Here is an 18,819-nt window from a genome sequence, read left to right as displayed (position 1 = left end):
CCATCCTATCATCTCAGCTTGGTTTTCAACACTCAATGGATGCTTCCTCTCTTGCATACCACTTCCAGTAATAGGTGTTATGCAGGCCAAATGATGCCTTTAGGAACACTTACACATGCACACGAAGGGACAAATTATTAAGACCATACTTATGCAAAATCCCCTGTAGATGACACCTGAAAGAATTCAGCATTGCTGAATTATGCATAGCTTGCTAATGCACTATTATAGTGCCTACCACAGGTCTCCACAGAATACTGTTACTTAATTAGTATTAGTTTCTTGTGTATTCATTTAAAATGTGTTTCTTTAGAAGATTCAACAGAAAGATCCATACCACCTTCTGTTGCTTGGCTATATAGCATGGGCTTTTGCTATTTTTAGAGCATTCCTTCCAATCCAATCCCTATTTGGTATGGTGAAAGAGAAGATAAATAATTGACACGTGCTCCAGGCTCAAAGGCCACAGCTGGAATCCCTGTGAATGGTGGTTCTTGGCTTTAGGCTTCAAACCACACTAAAGCACAGGAGGAAACATGCTCCAGTCCCCTCCCATGTTGCAGCAGGCAGAAGCAGTGTTGGGAGATGCCAGGGTGCAGGAGCAGCACAGGCAATTACGTGCTGCTGGAACAGCCATTTCTCTTCCTCTCCGAAGAAGCAGCAGCAGGATATCTTTCCAAGAGTGACTAGTAGGACCACAGGGAAGCTTAAGGAATTCCTGGATTGTTATCTGCTTGTTAAATATCGTGTTTCTTTACCGAGATCTCATTTTTCTTCTTTAAAACTGTGTACCATGTATTACACTCAAGGGCTTTACAGTGTATGACCTATATTAACCTTACTTAATTTTGCAGATGGCATTACTGGAACTGGTTATACAGTTTGCCTAATGACACATGACAAGCCAAAGGTAGAAAGAAGAAATAAATCAATACATTCCAACACCTAATCCTAAAATTACTATTAAATCACTGAGGAAAAAATACACCTTTCTTCTCAACTTAGCCACTTGCAATCCTGTCTTCCTTTACAGACTACTCTGCAGGCTATTTTTTGCCACAACTCTTCGGATTTTGAGTAAGGCACAAAATACAAGAGACCGTGCAAATCTCCTCTCTGCTCTAGCACAAGCTCAGCCCAAGAGCACACCGCAGTGTGCACCCACGGGAGGAGGCAGTGCTGGTGGCACAGCTCCGGCCCCAAATGCCCTAATCTGTGGCCTCCTCCAGCACAATACACATGACCAAACAGAAGCAGGTAGCTGTGGCGCATGTTATCCAGTGGAGAGAGGAGTGAACAGGGTCAAAGGAGTAGCAGTAGTGGTACAAGAAGATAAAAGAGTATTGGTTACCATTGGCTTTAAGATGTGGCTGTTCCATGAGCTACCAAAATACCTGAAGGATAAGGGGAAGGGAGTAGAAGAACCACAAACAATCGAAAAAAGCATAGATAGTGTGCTAGTGGTGAAAGTAGCTGCAGTACCTGCATAAAATCTAGTGGAAGTGCTCTGCAGCACGCATGGAGGCACAAAGCAGCAGACCTGCTCCCTCTCTGCCATCACTGCCACCGTCCCCACAATTACACAGCAGTTACCTACAAAAGAGGCAGTCGTATCTTTCAACACCTCATTCCGACTCCTTGCTGCAAAAATAGTGATGGCTGAGTTTTGCAGATTGCCCTAGTATCCAAAAGTCACCATTTGGTTAAAAAAAGCTAAAGGTTATAAAACACAAGTATATGGCCATGGTCAGGGGCTAAGAAAGGAATGGTGACTTTCCCTGCTTTGGCAGTGTTAGTGTCCCACATACAGCAGCTAAAGGCATGCTGCGTGTTTGAGAAGGAACCATAACATTTATTCTCATTCCTTTGCCAGTAACACACAGGTTGCTGCTAAAAAAAAGTTGAGTCTCTTGTTTCAGGTTAGATGCAGGCACTCAGGTTCTCAGTACTGAGCCACATGCTCCTGCTAGGCTGGGTGAAAAAGCAAAATGCTGTGGGAGAAACTAGATTTGATTTGAAAATCTAACTCATTAAGCTTCTGTTACAAACACTGAATTGTATTGCATCATTTACTTGTTCACACTTAAACTAATCTGAACAATGATAAACTATCCTAAACTGTGATATAATTAAAACAGCACTGATCTAGGTCAGGCTTTTTCCCTCTTGGCATTCTTGGGTTTGGATCAATACATCTCAGTCTCACAAAATGTTGTCCAGTACATGACGTTATTACAGACTGAGGCTAAAACCCTGATATATCTACCAGTAATAGCACTGCAATTTGGAAGAAAATAATAAATATGCATGGCTGCTTAGAATCACAGCACTACGTGGCATATTGCATACCACATTTTAGCAATCACATTTAGCTTTGTGCTTTTTAATGTTGATACCAACTTTGAAACAAATATGTTAACATTAAAACTCAGGTATGCTTACATATTCTTTATTAGCTTGTAACAAAATTACTCAAATTGAAGAAATAGCTGTTTAAAACCCATTTGGAAATACTCCACACTGAACAGAGCAAGTAGAAAATCAGTCTACTTTATCAAGAAGGTGCTATGAATTTTAAAGATTTTTTAAAAAAACTATACATTATACAGCCAAAATCATGAAACTTCAATGTCATTTTGAGTGTTTTTCAACACCTCATGCTAAAAGCAGTTTAAGAGTCTGTTCCAACCCTAACCCAGAGAAAGGCAGGATTGATTTTTGAGATTTAAAAGTCATGTCTTAATGCCACCGTCAGAATCTGTCCAGCATCTAGCCCCTTTGTCATGCAGAGGACAAACAGCCAGCATCAGCCCCTGTTCCACACTGTTCCCTACACATAAAAGGGCAGCTGGCACAGCTGGAAGCTTCAGCACTGGGTGGATTTCCAGCACCAAAGGCATTTCTCAAGAGCATTTCATGGCCAATGTCAAGCTTTAGGCTTTGCCTGAAAAAAACATATAAGATGCCAGATCTCACTGGATTCATCTGTGATGGATGTCCTTGTTTCCTCCTGGCTTTTACTGATCAGGTAAAATAGGTTACTTAGGAGCTTGCATAGAGGGCTGAATAATCCACTCCCATGCAATCACTAGGAAAATGTTAGGCACTTTTAGTTTAATTTTTATGATACTCGAAAGCCTTCAGTACAATCAATTTACAAATATGTAGATTCTGTCATGGATCCCTGGGTGCATGTGTTGGGCATTCTCTTGATGCAACGAATACCCAAAGGGTAACACCCTGGAAGGCCTTACCTACATATAAGGTAGCACAGTAAAACGACGAGCTATGCTTGGTTTTGAAAGGTACCAATCTTACTCACGGCTCCTGTTTCCCAGAAGTTTTTGCCCCTCAGAGTGTTTCCTTCTTCTTTCTCCAACTTGATAATTTGACATCTGGCAAAACAGCAAAAGCCCACATGTGTATGCTGCAATGTGGGTGAGAAGTTCCAGGACTGACAGATGTTTTCACCACTGTCAGTAGGGTTGTTTTACAAGGTTTCTAGCTCTTCAGGTAGCATGAATACCAAAAAGCCTACCAGTCCCCTTCAAGAAAAACACAACCAAACCCCCTAACTGTGCAGCCACACTCCAAGCAGGAGGCAACTCTCTGCTGGGGACAGGGAAAGACTCTTCTGGTCTTTTAAGAAATCCTTTTTTCCCCCCACTGTATTATTAACGATGCTTAGATGGCAAAACTAATAATTTTATTTCAAAGGGATGCTTTATGAAGGCATGTTGCTGATAAATTCAGTCAGACTTTTCTGGCATAACAATCTTCTGAGCAGTACTTTAAAAAAAAATGAAGGAAATCAAAAAGACCCTTAAGCATAGTCAGAAATAGACAGCAACTCATAATAAGGTATTTAACATGCTGGGGCATTGTTTCTCCACCACCATTTGTCAACAGCTTCTGTGCTGAGCTGGTCATGGACCACAGTCATGGTGAGATCTCAAGCCAAAAGTACCAACAATCTGATTAAACAACTGCCTGGGTTTTGGTTAAAAATAATTGAAACTGATATAGAAATGCACATTTCATTAGTTCACTGGTGAGATTAAGACGGTATTTCAATCTTCAAATCTACATTTTATATATAAGCTTACATTTTAAAAAACCTACACTAAATATATGTTCTAATTTTGTACTTTGGCATTCCAATCTTTTTACTGAAATACTGTGAATGAAAGAAATTGAGGATCAAACTGTCTTTGTGTTAGATGTATATATATCCTCATAGGTATTTAGTGGCAAGTTATTAAATGTCACTATTCATTGAGACAGTACATTTTATGTCTTTCTTACAGAAAAAAAAAAATCTATCTAAAGTTTGTAGCTTTGCATGGCAATATTTCAGAGCTTCACTTTGGTATCAATGGCTTCTTATCCACACTTACACGTTCAGAAATAGAAGTGGTCAAGCAAAACACTACCTGTGTTTTACCGAGTTGTCACTTGCCAACCTGCCGTGGTAGTGATGGATGGGGTCACCATCACATCAGGAAGCACGACCACCTGGTCTGCACCTTCCCTTCTGTAATCCTAAGCTTCTGACATAAATAGCAAAAACTTGCAGTACTCTCTCCATTTGAGCTTGGTCCTAAGCATGCTCTGTTCAGGTCATACGGAGCATAACGGTAAGCAAAGCCACCCAATGCTGCACCCCAAAGAAACAGATATTTAATGTGAACAGACAGACCCTAACTTGATAAAAGTAAAGCTTTGCAAGATCCACCATTTTAACTATGACTTCTTACAATATCTAAATTGATATTAATATTTCTGTAGTGGCTGCAGTTATTCAGTGTCAGGAGTGGGATCATGAGACATACCACCATGTTCCATGTTTCATACATAATCTGAAAGAAGATTATGAAAGTTTTAACATGATCTGTGGGGCTTTTGTTTTTAATAGCAGACACTTTTAATTAAGTAAATCTTGATAATGCCAGGAGACTAAAAATGAGGAAGCTTAAAAACTTGCCACTTGGTTCTTTTCTCCCACGTTCCAATAACGACGTGCACATTGCAATAATGCAGCTTTTTTTTACAGATACTGAATCATAGCTGAACTTATAAGGAATGATGTGTTCAGCATTTCTCTACATCAAATCACATACAAAGGTATCTAATAAGTATTTACATTGGAAAACACTGGCCTGAAGTATAGCAGTGTTGCATATCCCTGATCTATCAACTAAGCACAGTATTCACTTTGCTAGAAATCTGTACAGTGCTTTGAGGCCCTCAGATATTAGCCCGAAGCAAAAACACATTGTCTTCATTTAATTACCTATCTTTTTGAACTTTCTGTGATCAACATGACTGAGTTAAACAGAACGGCTACTAGTAACAGGAGACCATTGTTAACCAGCAAACTAAGATGGGGGTGTGTGCATAGAGCTAAGAATAAAAAGATGCTGCTGTATGCTGTTTGCTATTCGCTTCTCCAATGTGAATTTACAAAGGGGAGTGAAAGTGCAACATCAATTGAACTAGCAAGAATTAAAAGAATTAAAATCCCAGGAACCAATGAAGTCAGAGAAATGGAAAATGGATTCAGCCCTAAAAAGATAAAATTATTTAACAACTTATTAAAACAGTTCATCATTGTAATTAAAATCCAAGTGCCTAGAAAAAAGTGGCACAAGAAAGGTAATTATTTATGAGGAGACTTTAAAAAGCCATTTATTGTCAATTTGGGAGAGAATCAGCCTGAAAGAGTTGGTAGTAAAAAGAAATTGTTTGTTTATTCATAAAACTTATTTTGGTCTAGCATACCACTAAGAATCCCTAACATCTGCTCAATGGCAGCTGTAAGTAACATTAGGAACACTCAGCCAATTTATATCTTTCTTTTCTATTAAAAAATAAACAGGTCTTTTTAAATTATTCACCAGTAAATTAACATAAAAATCAGTGCTGTAGCAACTCACATTTTGTGGAAAGGCATCTGCAAGCTTTGTATTATCATGATGATCTAAATCTTTCTACATTTCACTGACTACTTTACTCTTTATGTGATGTCCCACCTAATCTAGCAAATTAAAATGTAGAAAACCTACAAGCCACACCAGAGTCACAGCCAGGAATAACAGAAAACATATCACTGATACCTCAAATGCCATATTAGTTGCCTCCTTCCAACCTGGAACAGATTCTCTTCTTCCTTTTGCCTTCCACCATTTAAAAATTCCACTCAGTCTCAGATCCTATCCTGCTTCTGTCTTTCACAAACCAGACATCAGACAATAACCTCAACTGGCAGAACCCTTCTCCTAAGTAACAAAATGCATCAATATTCCTAATTAATAATTATTTTTTGTCATCTGCAGCATTTTCATACACAGATTGCAAAGAGCTCTGTATGTTCCTGTGTTTCACTCCAAAACTGTATTCTTAGGGAGTAAAAAAGGCACAGGAACCCTTCAAACATAAAGGCTTCTCTTTACCCCTCACTAACACTCTTTTTTAGTTAATCTCTTTAACATTTCAAAAGAAAAAAATATTACTTTCTTCCTAGGTTTCTCTCCTACCTTCAGTTCTTACCTCCCAACATAAGCAAGTCCCTGCAAATGAACTCGCCAAGAAGTTGTTCAAAAGCATGGAGTAGCTCTTTATTTTACTAGGATTTTTTTTGGTTTCCTTCTAAGCAACAAACCAGCATTTCTGCAGTACACTCTGGAGACAGCTAGTTTAAAGCTAAGTGAGCTGTAATTCTAACCCAGGCACCAGAAAATGCTGGAAATGGCATCATTACAATTGCACAGGGTCCATCCAGCTGAAGTTCCCAGAGGAGCCTGCCTCGAAGCTGCAACCGTGCTGCAACGGGCAACCAAGCAAACTGCTGTGAAGCTACATTTGCTTATATCCAGAGTAGCTGAACATACAGTACCTGATTACAATATAAATGTAACCAGCTAGCTATCAACGGCATGTATATGGTATCTTGTTATCAGGGCACGACCTGAAAATGCTACCCCTCCTCTTATTGGGGACCAGAAGTCATGAGAAACATGGCATCCCCTCCACCACACCCCACCAAGCTGCTTTCTCATTCTGGGGCTTGGGTTCATTTCACAGCTCCATTTATGCGGAAGGCTCTGTGTTTCCTTTGAGCTCTCTACATGTCCATTATCCAGAACCAGTGGGAAGAAGGCTTTTGAAGATACATGATTCATAATTTTGTATTGCATAATTTAAGTTTAATGTGCTGCACAGAATATGGAACATCATAATCTCTTTCTTCTTTGGTCGGCTAGGGATGAATTAACAAATCTTCTTGATAAGCTACAAGACTTCACCTCTGCAATGTTTGGGATAGGCTGGTAAATTGGACATTGGATTGGCAGTGTAACTGCAAAGTGATGGACAGAAGACTTTCTGCTTGACAAAATTTTTTCTACATCTTAGATTTAGGGAGAACTCAATTTGAGAAATCAGCTGCAGTTGTACACTGCAGGGAAATCACTTTATAGCGCAAATGCTAAAGGGGAAGAAACATCAAAGGTGCAAATGACAATCAGATGTCAGATCCCTGTTGACTTGCCATGAAGACTACGGACTTTGCTGTCATCTGTGCCTTTGAAAAAGCTCTCTTAAAAGCAGGACTATTACAGACAGCTCTGGGAAAGCTATTGTCTCTGGTAACTATAAAGTAAGACAATTTCTTGTGCCTGACTATGTTTATCTGAGAGACGCTGAAATTAAAACCTACCATTTCAGAAAGGGAATTTTAAAAAAAACATAAATCAGGAACACTTCTCAGAGAATGAAATTCCAAAGTATAGTTCCAAAGAAGGGAATATCTTCTGTTCTTTTCAACATCTTCCCACCACGGTTTGCACTCTGGCAACACAAATCAAAGGAGCACAGAAAGCCTGGGAGACAGGCTTCAAGTAATCCAGGTACCTACCAAGGAAGTTCAAATTACTTGTGCAATTCACCAAAAATTCTGCAGGCAACCACAGAGGCAAGTTGGAAAAAGCCATGGAGCTCTCTTTCTGAACACCACGGAAATGAGCACATGCCTGAAGAATATTGATGTATCACAGAAACACAGAACGGTCAGGGTTGGAAGGGACCTCTGGAGATCATGTAGCCCAACCTCCTGCTAAAGCAGGTTCTCCTAAAGCAGGCTGCACAGAATTGTGTTCAGTCAGCTTTTGAGTGTCTCCAGAGAAGGAGACTCCACCACCTCTCTGGGCAGCCTGTTTCAGTGCTCTGTCACCCTCAAAGAAAATATGTTTTTCCTCATATTCAGATGGACCTTCCTCTGCTGCAATTTGTGCCTGTTGCCCCTTGTCCTGCCACTGGGCACCACTGAAAAGAGCCTGCCCCCATCCTCTTGACATCCGCCCTTAAGATATTTGTATGCACTGGTAAGATCCCCTCTCAGTCTTCTCCTGGCTACACAGGCCCAGCTCTCTCAGCTGTTCCTCATAAGGGAGATGCTCCAGTCCCCTCACCATCTTGGTAGCCCTCCAATGGACACCCCTCCAATTCCTTGTCTCTCTTGAACTGGGCAGCCCAGAACCAGGGACAGTAAATAGGACCATATCCTATGGTCATATTGTAACAGAAATATTTTCCTTTGAGAAAAGACTGACAAAGTTTATTAAGAAGACCTTTTAAATTGCAGTTAAGAACTTAAACTCATACGGAAGGGAAAATGTTAAACACAAGCATAAATGTTCACATTTGAATAAGCAGTTTTGTTTAGCTCAGTGTGGAATGTGTATGCAGCACCATGCAATCTGGCAGCCAGCTTGGGTTTCAGCCTGTTTATCTGCACTTAATGACGTAACACTTTGAAATACAGCATCAGCACTATTAGTACATGATCTGTTAAAAGTTAGTGCATGTTTTTATATTAATCTCAGTGTGTCTTAACACCCAGTTTATCAGTAAGGAAATTATCCATAACATCCTTATGGCAAACATGACTAATTTTTGTCCCACTTTAATACCTCAGTAGGTATTTCACTTATGTTTGTGGCCGTCTTTTGTTAAGCTTCTTTGTTTTCCACTGTATTCCTGTTCCTTATGAGTAAATAGGTTCATTCAGATAAGTGTCCATAGTGTTTTGAGATAACTTATTGATGTTCAAGATTACATAGTCCTAGTGTATTTTTCTACTCAACATCTTCCTCTTTAGAAGTCTAATTTCACATTCCTGCTGTCACGAGCATACACCTTCAAATTAGATAGGCATGATCAGTAGGCCTTGCCACCTTTAAAAGCAACAAAAAAAATTCCAGGACCTACAACCCTAAATTCATGCTTAGTTTATTCCCACATCTTTATTAAGTTTCTGTTAAGGAATTTGATTTTCTAAGTACTGTTCCTACTTGCAATCTCTTAAAAGATACTTTAATATTTCATGAGCCAATTTTGTATAATTGATAGATACAGTAAATTAAATATTTATTTCTATTTTTCACTGGTTTAGTAGAATTTAACACCTGCTGCTGATAGAATAAAAAAACAACCTGATATATCAGAGAAATAAATAGTACCCTGTACATCTATTGATTTTACATAATATTTCCATGTTTTAAAATTGCATTCTCTCAAACCATTACCTTCAATACCAGAGCTTCACAGATGCAAAGTTTTTTGCTAGGAAGCCGTGTTATTTTGATGGCATGTTTAACTACAACTATTCACTGTGCAACGATTTCTGAGTCTGAGGCGATATGAAACTTCAGAAGTTTTAACTCAAATTCTAACAAATTATTTAACATAGAAACAAGGTTTCATTCATGGGGAAAATTAACGCAACAGGAGTGCTTTCTCACCTCTCTGCATCAGTTGTTATAAATTGAAAGTATACCATTTAGATATTCCTTAATTAACATGCTTTGCAAAGATCTTGAATATCAGCAAAAGAAAAATGCTATTCAGGCATTTAGGATAGCTTGCTAATAGAAGGTTGACCCCTCTCAACAGTATGTTATGCTGTCAGTACATGCCTACTCACCGTAACCTACTATTTCACAACCAGTTTTCAAGGTTGAAGCACAAATGGCCACTTTCTTACAGCTCAAGAAGCAGAAACCTGCAGATCAGGGTTCAAACCCTTCTCTGAGATCCAGTGACAAGTCCTAGGATTTCTAGGGAGTTACCACACTCCTGCTCCTCTGTGATTTCATGTAGGGCCATACTGCTCATTCCATTTGGCGCAGTGCAGGGAGCAAACACCAGAGCACAGCAAAACAGGCGCACAGGAGGCACAGTATAACTCTTACATTTAAAAGAACATTTTGAGCAGAGTGCTATGAAAGCAGATGCACTGCTGACTGGCAGTGATGGTCAATCATGCAGTGCGCCATACCGCTACCCTAAAGTACCACTGCAAGCAGTGCCAGATCCACCTCCACTGCTGCCCCTAGGGTCAGTTGTACTGGGAAACCAGAGTCAGCAGCTTCTACCAGAAAATTTCCAGACTTCCTCTTGCTCTGTTTCCCAATTTCAGTCATGACCAAGGTATTCCATCTTCATGCATTGGCATGGAAAATTTCTGCCTTAAAATGAGAGGAATATATTTCTGCTTATACCCTAATTTACTAGACCTCACAGAAGTCCTATCAAAAGTGCAATGTTAATTTTACACATGGAAAAACAGAGAAGCTAACAGAGTTGTCAAAGGTGATGATAAGTTAGGAGTCATTCAGCTACCTCAAACAATCCTACCCATCTACTGGCTTCCTGACTTGGTATTCTTCTGGTGAGAAGTACTTGGAAATAGCACTGTTTCTGTTCATAAACCAGGCTGGCAGAGGGAGAAAGTCCGGTGGTGTTGTGGATAACACAAAATCAAACATACAGGTACAGACCTGACACATGTTATCTTTCTTACACTGGTATTTCTTTCCTGACTTCAGCAGAGGGTGTATATTGCTATTTTCTGATTACAGTGGAATACCATTAATGGAACAGACTTTTCACAAAATTAGCAAACTGAGTTGCCAGGCATCCTGGTATGGCAAATATGAACGGCCCCAGATAACTATCTCCCCTCAGATATGGCTGTATAGGCTAGCGTACAGTTCAGTAACCACATAAATAAATGCATAAGAAAATGTGGCATCGCATGCACGTCTGGGTTTCTAGCTTAACAAACTGCAAACAAATGAGTTTTTACTGTACACACTATAACTCTGTTCTCCCCTTACAGACTATCGACTATCTCCTCCCCCACCCCCCGCCCCCCCAACATCTCTCTTTCCCTTACATATTACTTCTGTCCTTTACTTACCCATACAGGGTCCTGTTGCTCTTCTGACTCTACTGAAAAGACTTTTCATTAGACCCTGCCCAAACCCTGAGTGTTTTTCAACCACTTTCTGTTCCTTCACTTCTGATTCCCTATATACACATTATTGAGTTTCAGACAGATATTTTGAGTCTCATTTTGCATTCCTTCAAGGTCTGCTTTACTCAAGCCCAATTTTTTTTTTTGTACTACTGCTCTTTGTATGGACTCTCATCAGTCATCCAAACCCAAGGATATTATGTTTGCATTGTTAGAACTTTTCAACTCCAAGCTTATCTATCACGCCTACATTATTTCTAGTGATTAGCTGCAGCATCACTGTTAAACTTGTAGGCAATTACATTATTTAAGGGAGAAACCTTGTACTGCCTTACCGAACGTGCAGCTATCTGCATTTTTATACTACTGGATTTTATTTCCCCCCACCCTGTTTCAGAATAAATGAAGTCACTTGTTCCCGTAAAAACCTCTTTCAGACTGATTATATTTAAAGACCATCCATCTTTTGATCTAACTCCTAACTCAAAAACTGTTTTAGTCAATAATATCATTCAAAATTTTGAGACAGATTGTGTCACTTTTACCTGCTCTGTGTCTTGGTTTTCCACAGCACATCTTGTGCTTGTTCCTTGCACTAAACTTTCAGTGATGTTAACCAGAGCTCTAAACATGCAGAAGAACCACAGACTATGCAGAATGCAGGACATCTGCTGCAGCGGACAGGGAAGTTATCAACTACTAATATAATTCTATAGCGTTAATGACTGTCTTACAACAGCCAACTGCAATCACTTCTACATATTCAAGACAGTAACCAAGGCTATGTTCCTAAAACGACATACAACGCTGCATCTGCATGATGCAAAGTGCTGAAGTAGTACAAACTCTGCAAGTTCAAATTTATCTAAAAATTTTGAAGGAACGGGCAGACCTTTGGACAAATGAGGTATTGTCTGCATGCATGCAGAGAGAAGTCAGCTGACAAACATCATTTTATGCAGTCTTGGTAAACTAACAGAAATTCAGAAATGTGCTCATGCCTATCTAATCTGTACTGCCAGAAGATTTCAGCCAAAGAAAAATGGAATTATTTACTGACTTACAGCACAGGTGGGAGAACTCTCTCTGCACTGTGCTTTGTTGTCTGAAGACAGACAGATGCAAGAATAAGTTGCATTTCAACATCCACCTTCCCCAGCCAGTGAGCGCAGCTTGGCCAAGCCAGAACAGCAAGCAATCCCCATCACACCTTGGACTCACTCTGACTCCTGCTTGGTTGGAGGGAGCGAGGAAACAGCTACCTGACTGTGACCGAGAAAGCCTTAGTCACCACTCAGGTGGTAAATCCTCCTCCCACACATTCAGAAGAGTAAGGACTTAATAGCTTGTCCCCAGCCCTATACTCTGGACCTCCAGACCAGAGCTTAACATCATCTGTCACCCTGAGACAGTTCACATCTGTAAAAATGAGCTGACAATTTTGACCTGGTCTGCTTTCAGAAGATGACAGCCATGCATTGCCCCTGATTCCTGACGGATCTTTTACAGGGTAAAGTGCACCCTTTACAGATACACTGTACACTCAATACAGATGATTGTATTTCAGATGTGTAAAATGAGACACAAATTGAAATTTTGTTTTATATGTGTTACCAAGCCTCCTCCCTTAGTTTGCCTTTCATCTAGAAATGCTCTATTTTGATTATATGATTTTATATATATTTGATAATATGATTGATATAGAAATGGGCTCTAACAACTGACTGACGTAGCATCAAATTACAAAATGGGCTCTAACAACTGACTGACTTAGCATCAAATTACAGCTGAAGTTGTAGACACATAATTAAATCAATACACAATACAACTCACATGTTATTGAGGGGACCCTCAACTTTTGGTTTGAGCATAGGATTTAAAGCCAGGAACTCACAACTGATTGCAGTTTGACTTGTCTGTTGGTATCTTTGTCTCATATTTCACAGGGTGATTGTAAGATTTATTCTGCTAGTGTCAGTATGTGCTTTGAAGATGTGAAGTGCTATCTAAGTGCCAAGTAATATTACTTATTCAGCAGTCTTGTTTCCTACATTAGTCACATTTTCGGAAAGCATACCTAGTTTTTCAGTCAAATTTTGCTAGTTCAGTTTCCTTTCTTCTCTTTCATTTTTCATGAAACGTCAGCTTGATAGAAGTTCTGGATCATGGTGGTCCACATCCAGCGGTAGGAAAGTCATCTCTTGCACTTACCTGCTAGCATGTTTACAGCCACACCACCTAACCCTGCTCAAAAGAAATCTTTGCCAGACAATTCTCAAAACACCAATAGCTATTGGTAGCTTAGATTTTGTCTTCCCATTATTCATACTAAAAATGGATCTGCACCAATATTAACTGCAGTATAAACTCCCTTATTTAGAGCTGAGGTAAAAGCTTTGTGTAGCCAGGCATTATTTTACAATGTTCCAAACCATATCTCTTGGACTCTCTCTTATAATCATTAAACTGTTACACTTTTTCTTAATTCAGGACAAGACTTTTGTACGCAGTGGGATGTTTTGGTCTTGAGGATTTTTGAGGAAACCTCTTCATGCACTACTGCTAAGTCCTGCATTTTCTTTGGGGGAACATTGTGGCACTGCTTTCCACTTTAAGAGACAAAGACTGGATACTACAGCTCTCAGCCAGTCTCTGGATCCAGTACAGGGCCAGCCTATTTGTGCCTTTAAGTTTTGGTAAGGTTTGCTGTGAAAACAGCAAGTGTGTATTGACTGGAGCCACTCCTGTAAAGCAGGATGAAGCCTGGAAGGATTTGATAGTGGGCTCTCCTGTGAACTGCAAAACACAGCTTTTCTTCAGTGTTTGGCTATATTCTTTCTGTTCACTTTGGAATGAACAGTATCAAAGCATCTAAAAAAATTTCTGTTCACACATTTCAAGTGTTTTAATTTTCTTCTTCTAGACTATCAATATCAGAGACCTTATTACCTCAGCCATCTTCTGCTACTTTTTGCAGGGCTTTTTTGTCCTAGCGACTTCAGAAGTTAGTTTTAGCACTAACTCATTACCTTTCTAAATTTAATTTTTACATTTGTCAGTATCTCAGCTTACAATTTATGACTGACTGCTTCATGACCTATGAAAAAATTGTTTTAAAGCCATACATTTAGTAGAGCTGCAGAAGAACATACATCACTCCTTTCTGATCTTTCCACAGGTATTTGTTTAGATACATAAAATGAAAACAATATCTTTCACACATCACTGCTGTGTTTCCCTTAGCCACCCAAAGAGTGACATAAAAGTAGCTGTAATATCAAAAGCAGGTTTTGACAGTTAAAATGACACAGATTAAGTTTTCACTTTTTAAGTTCATTCACTTAATCACTTTCTCTGCCCCTGCCCCAGTCTGTATATCTTAATTAATATGAATTGTTACACAGAAGAATAAAGATTCTGTAATTAGGTGATATAGTTAAAATGTGATTTTCCAAAATAAAAACCTTACATGTGACTGAAATATGCAACTAAATCATCCACACCTTTACCTAAGTATTCCTTTCCCCACAAGTTTATCATCTTTCCCTTCCTTGTCTAGCTTCCTCGGCAGCTTCTGATGTTTGTGTCAAAAAAAAATTAAAAAAAAATAAATAAAAATGGCCTAACTCTCATAAGAGAACTGTGTACAAGACCTACTTTTTTTAAGGACACCAGGATGAGGAAACAGAATAGTTATCACTGGTATGGGGGAGTCAGGCACTCCCATCTGTGTCCCTTAGGTCTGTTTATTCCAAGAAGCTACAAAGACACAGATCTGAGCATCTCCTGTAGAAATGGATGTGACTCGCACAAGTATACACAAGATGATGGAAACTACTAGTTAGCTGGCTCCGCTCATTGTCTGGAAGTGTTGAAGATGCAGTAAGTTTCCCTTGAGAAGCTTATGTACTCAAACCACAGCCAAGACTTCAAGAAACTCAAAGAAATGGTAGCGGACGTTATAAACCAATAACCAAAAATTCCCTGGTTCAATGCTGAGATCTTCTCTCGGTCAGCTTTCTGAAAACAATGTGCTCCTTTAGTAGTGACATAGAGCCGCTGATGTGCAATCCTACCTGCCGTTATGTCCTCTGTAGTACTGCAAAGATTATTCTTGCCAGGTGAGTCACTGTCCTTACAGGGCTGTCAGCCTCTTTCACTCAGAAATAGGTTCTTAAATATTCCACAAGATTTTATTACATGTCAGTCAAGTCTGGAAAGGTATGGTTAAAAGAATTTAAGAGAACCGGGTGCCTGCTCCCTTCTTGATGTCTTTCTCCTTATGTACTGTGCTAGAGAAGGAAGAAAAAGTAGTCATAGTAGTAGTCCTGATACAATTTCAGACACAGGAGGAGCCAAGAACTTCGAACAGACTCAAATTGTTTTCATAACTCACTGTGAAGAAACGCTTTTTCCCCCAAGTCCCCAAGGTGCAAGCGTTAACATCTTGTACACAAGCGCGTTGTGCAAAGCACCATTTCTGCAGCTGGCCTCCCCCCGCAGTGTACTGCTGGGGTCCGCACGCCTCGCCCGACTCAGCCTCGCCTGCGGGTGTGCAGCGAATGGCTCCTGCCCGGTCCTGCAAGGGCTGTGATTCAGGCCACAGCTGTTTGCCTGCACAAGTGGCCTGTGCAATCCGCCTTGAATATAGAAGTGCACAGGCACACCACCCCAACCTAAGCATGGCCCTTAGCATTCTTTTAAAACCCCAGCCAATGTAGAGATGCAAATTTTTTGACCTTTTACCATCCCTTTTCAAGGTCAGCCTCACATCCAGTGGCTGAACCCCCACCTGCTAGCTGAATCAGACCAAATGTAATATGCTCTGGTTCCCAGCATACACCAGTAATTCCTCAAGCCTGTATAAGGAATACTGTATACAAATTTTGGGAAGTTATTTAGGAAAGGAGACATCTGGGTTGTATTCCCTGTTCAGTTAATTGCTTTGTGCAAAGCAGAGCAATTTTACCAGGAGGGACCCAGTCCTTAACAGCAAATCAACTGTAAACTTGACCTCTGTGTGGGAGAAGAACCCCAGTCAAAGAAAACAAGTCCCAGACATCCCAGGCAAGCTTTGTAACCACAGAGCTACTGATAAATCAGCACTGTGTTACTCTCTCAGCCTTCTGAGTCTCATAAATCAGACACATGGAAAATACATACATTTTATGTACATGTTGCAACACACCTAGTGGCTTTGTGCTTCAGGACCTAGGTGAATGTGTGCATGCTCAGCAAGAGCAACAAAAACATCTGTAAGTTCAGGATTTTGTGCTACCTACATGATAGGCTTACATTATGCACAGTAAAGCGAGAACAGTTTAAGGACTGCACACCATGTCCTCAGTTGCACTGACACAATTGCATGCAAGGCAAGGCTGTAAACCAGATTACTGAGGCTGTGACCATTTGAAAAAAAGCACTGCCAGCCAATCACAAAAAAATACACAACAAACTAGTTAACCCTTTTCTGGAGTAATTTTTAACTGTATTACTTTGAATGCAGCATGACAAACACTTCTAACTGCACAGCTGAAGGAGCAACAAATTTTGGCATAAAGGACAGGAGCAACTGACCAGAGGCAGCAAAAACTTCTAAAGCAAGTTTTGCAGCTGAAACTAGTATACGGTGTCACTAATTTCCCCATATAAAACTAATTACTAGGGCCGAGTGTATCAGAGCTGATGTTTTTATCTTCAGATAAAAGTTGCTAGGGCCTGCCATATCAACAAGATCATCTGGGTTTTTTCTTTCTTCCTTTTAAATCATAGTTCCAGTTGAAAAAGAATATATGGATACTAAAGCTAGAATTTAAAACTACTGTGACGAATTACCTTCTCCCCAGAATGCTACAAATACACAAATCAAACAAAATTTAACTGGAATTTGAGGTTCTCAGCAGTTCTGACAAGTTGCTCTGAAAATCTGGCTCTCCATACATGCACACAGGGCACTAAAAAATTTCTTAGTTTTACACCTACCCACAAAGAAAAAGAGACTGAAATAAGGAAATTACTGCATACATTCAGATGGATATGTATCTTGTAAAACGAATAACTATGCAAGCCAAATCATTAACAATAGAGCCATCTGCTGTATTTCAAAAAAACTACACCAGCAAAAAAATCTGAAAATGTTAAAATGCTTTAAAACCTGAATTTTTCAATATTCCATGTTACAGAAAGTGATCATAATGATTAGTACATCAGTTTAAATGACAGGAAATGTGTATTTCTTACACCTCTTCTAATTAAAAGCAATATTTACTGGCATAATACTGATCCTCTGTATCTAATGCTACTAATTGACATTGTAACTGAGCATGTAAAAAGCCTGAAATCCTTCCCATTCCATTTGAAGCAGATAAGCATAGTGTTTGTAAGGAGACAATGAGGTCAGCAGCAAGTTGAATATGTATTTAAATACTGACAACATGCTTGGATTATTTTTTCTTGCTGTAAAATAAGAAATTCTAGGTCTGAAGAGCTTACTATAGAGAAAAAAAAAGAAAAAAAACCAACAAAAAAGCAAACCACCACAAACACCACACAATTGACACAAAAATGAGGGAAAATTTAGAAGCCAGACTAACCAAAGTGGTTCTTAGTGTATCTTTATATTTGTCTCTATCAATATACTTGAAGACCCCTCTTTCAAGCAGGTGTCTAGAGCCCAGTTCAAAGTTCATAGCCTTATCAGCCGATTACTGGTTTTATGTCTTAAAAATGGCATTAAAACACAGCTCTAAAATCCTGGTTAAACTAGGGAAAGTTGTACCACTTCAGGTCCAAAGCTGCAGAGAGAATACACTGCTGTAATGAGCGTTCAGATGAGTGCTTTTCTACGTTCAGTCTGCAATGGCTATAGCTATGCAAAAAAAAAGTAATATCTACAAACTATGCATAACCCCTGAAAACGCTATGCTGCTCATGGGCACGTGCTTCTAAGCTGAAAGATTCAGCATAAAAGACAGACTCCTAAACATTAGGTCAGATGTAACCAAATTTTCAAAGACAGGGAAGACTGAACACCTTTTGAAGTGCCAATTAATTACCAGTAGCAAGTGCCACCACATTTGAGCATGCCAGTTAAACCCAGTTATAACCTAGCCCATCCTAGTGCCTGCTGGAGAGCACAGTGCTCATCCCCTCACTGCACTTCCAGTACAGTCGGTTTCCCAAGCCACATTCACATTGTGATCACAAACCACAAACCAGAGTGATTGCAAACCAGAAACAAGAGCTGTCAGCATGAATCTTCACAGGGAAATTCCCCCTGCATCAAAAATAAGCTTATGAGCCATATACCTGCACCGCGTCTGTAGCTCATCACAGTAGCCTGGATAATATGTACATCTGCCGCAGATGTGTGTGTCCTTATTGAACATACCAAGGATCAGATGTTTGATGACAAATATTACTAGTTCATATAAATTTTGTCATTCGGCAGTTTTAAGTGTTATTTAACATTTCATGCATTTTTTGTAGGTTATACAAAACAA

At 39.6% G+C, this 18,819-nt stretch overlaps 1 protein-coding gene across 3 annotated transcripts in view; it reads right to left on the bottom strand.

The window, feature by feature from the left end:
* DERA (deoxyribose-phosphate aldolase) overlaps positions 1-18,819 on the bottom strand; it is a 57,322-nt gene that overhangs the window by 13,009 nt on the left and 25,494 nt on the right. The gene's annotated exons all lie outside the window — the stretch shown is intronic.

Source organism: Falco peregrinus, chromosome 6 (assembly GCF_023634155.1).
Source record: "Falco peregrinus isolate bFalPer1 chromosome 6, bFalPer1.pri, whole genome shotgun sequence".
NCBI classification, from domain to species: Eukaryota; Metazoa; Chordata; class Aves; order Falconiformes; family Falconidae; genus Falco; species Falco peregrinus.
Note: the sequence above shows the minus strand (reverse complement) of the source record. Positions and strands in the feature narration are given on the sequence as shown.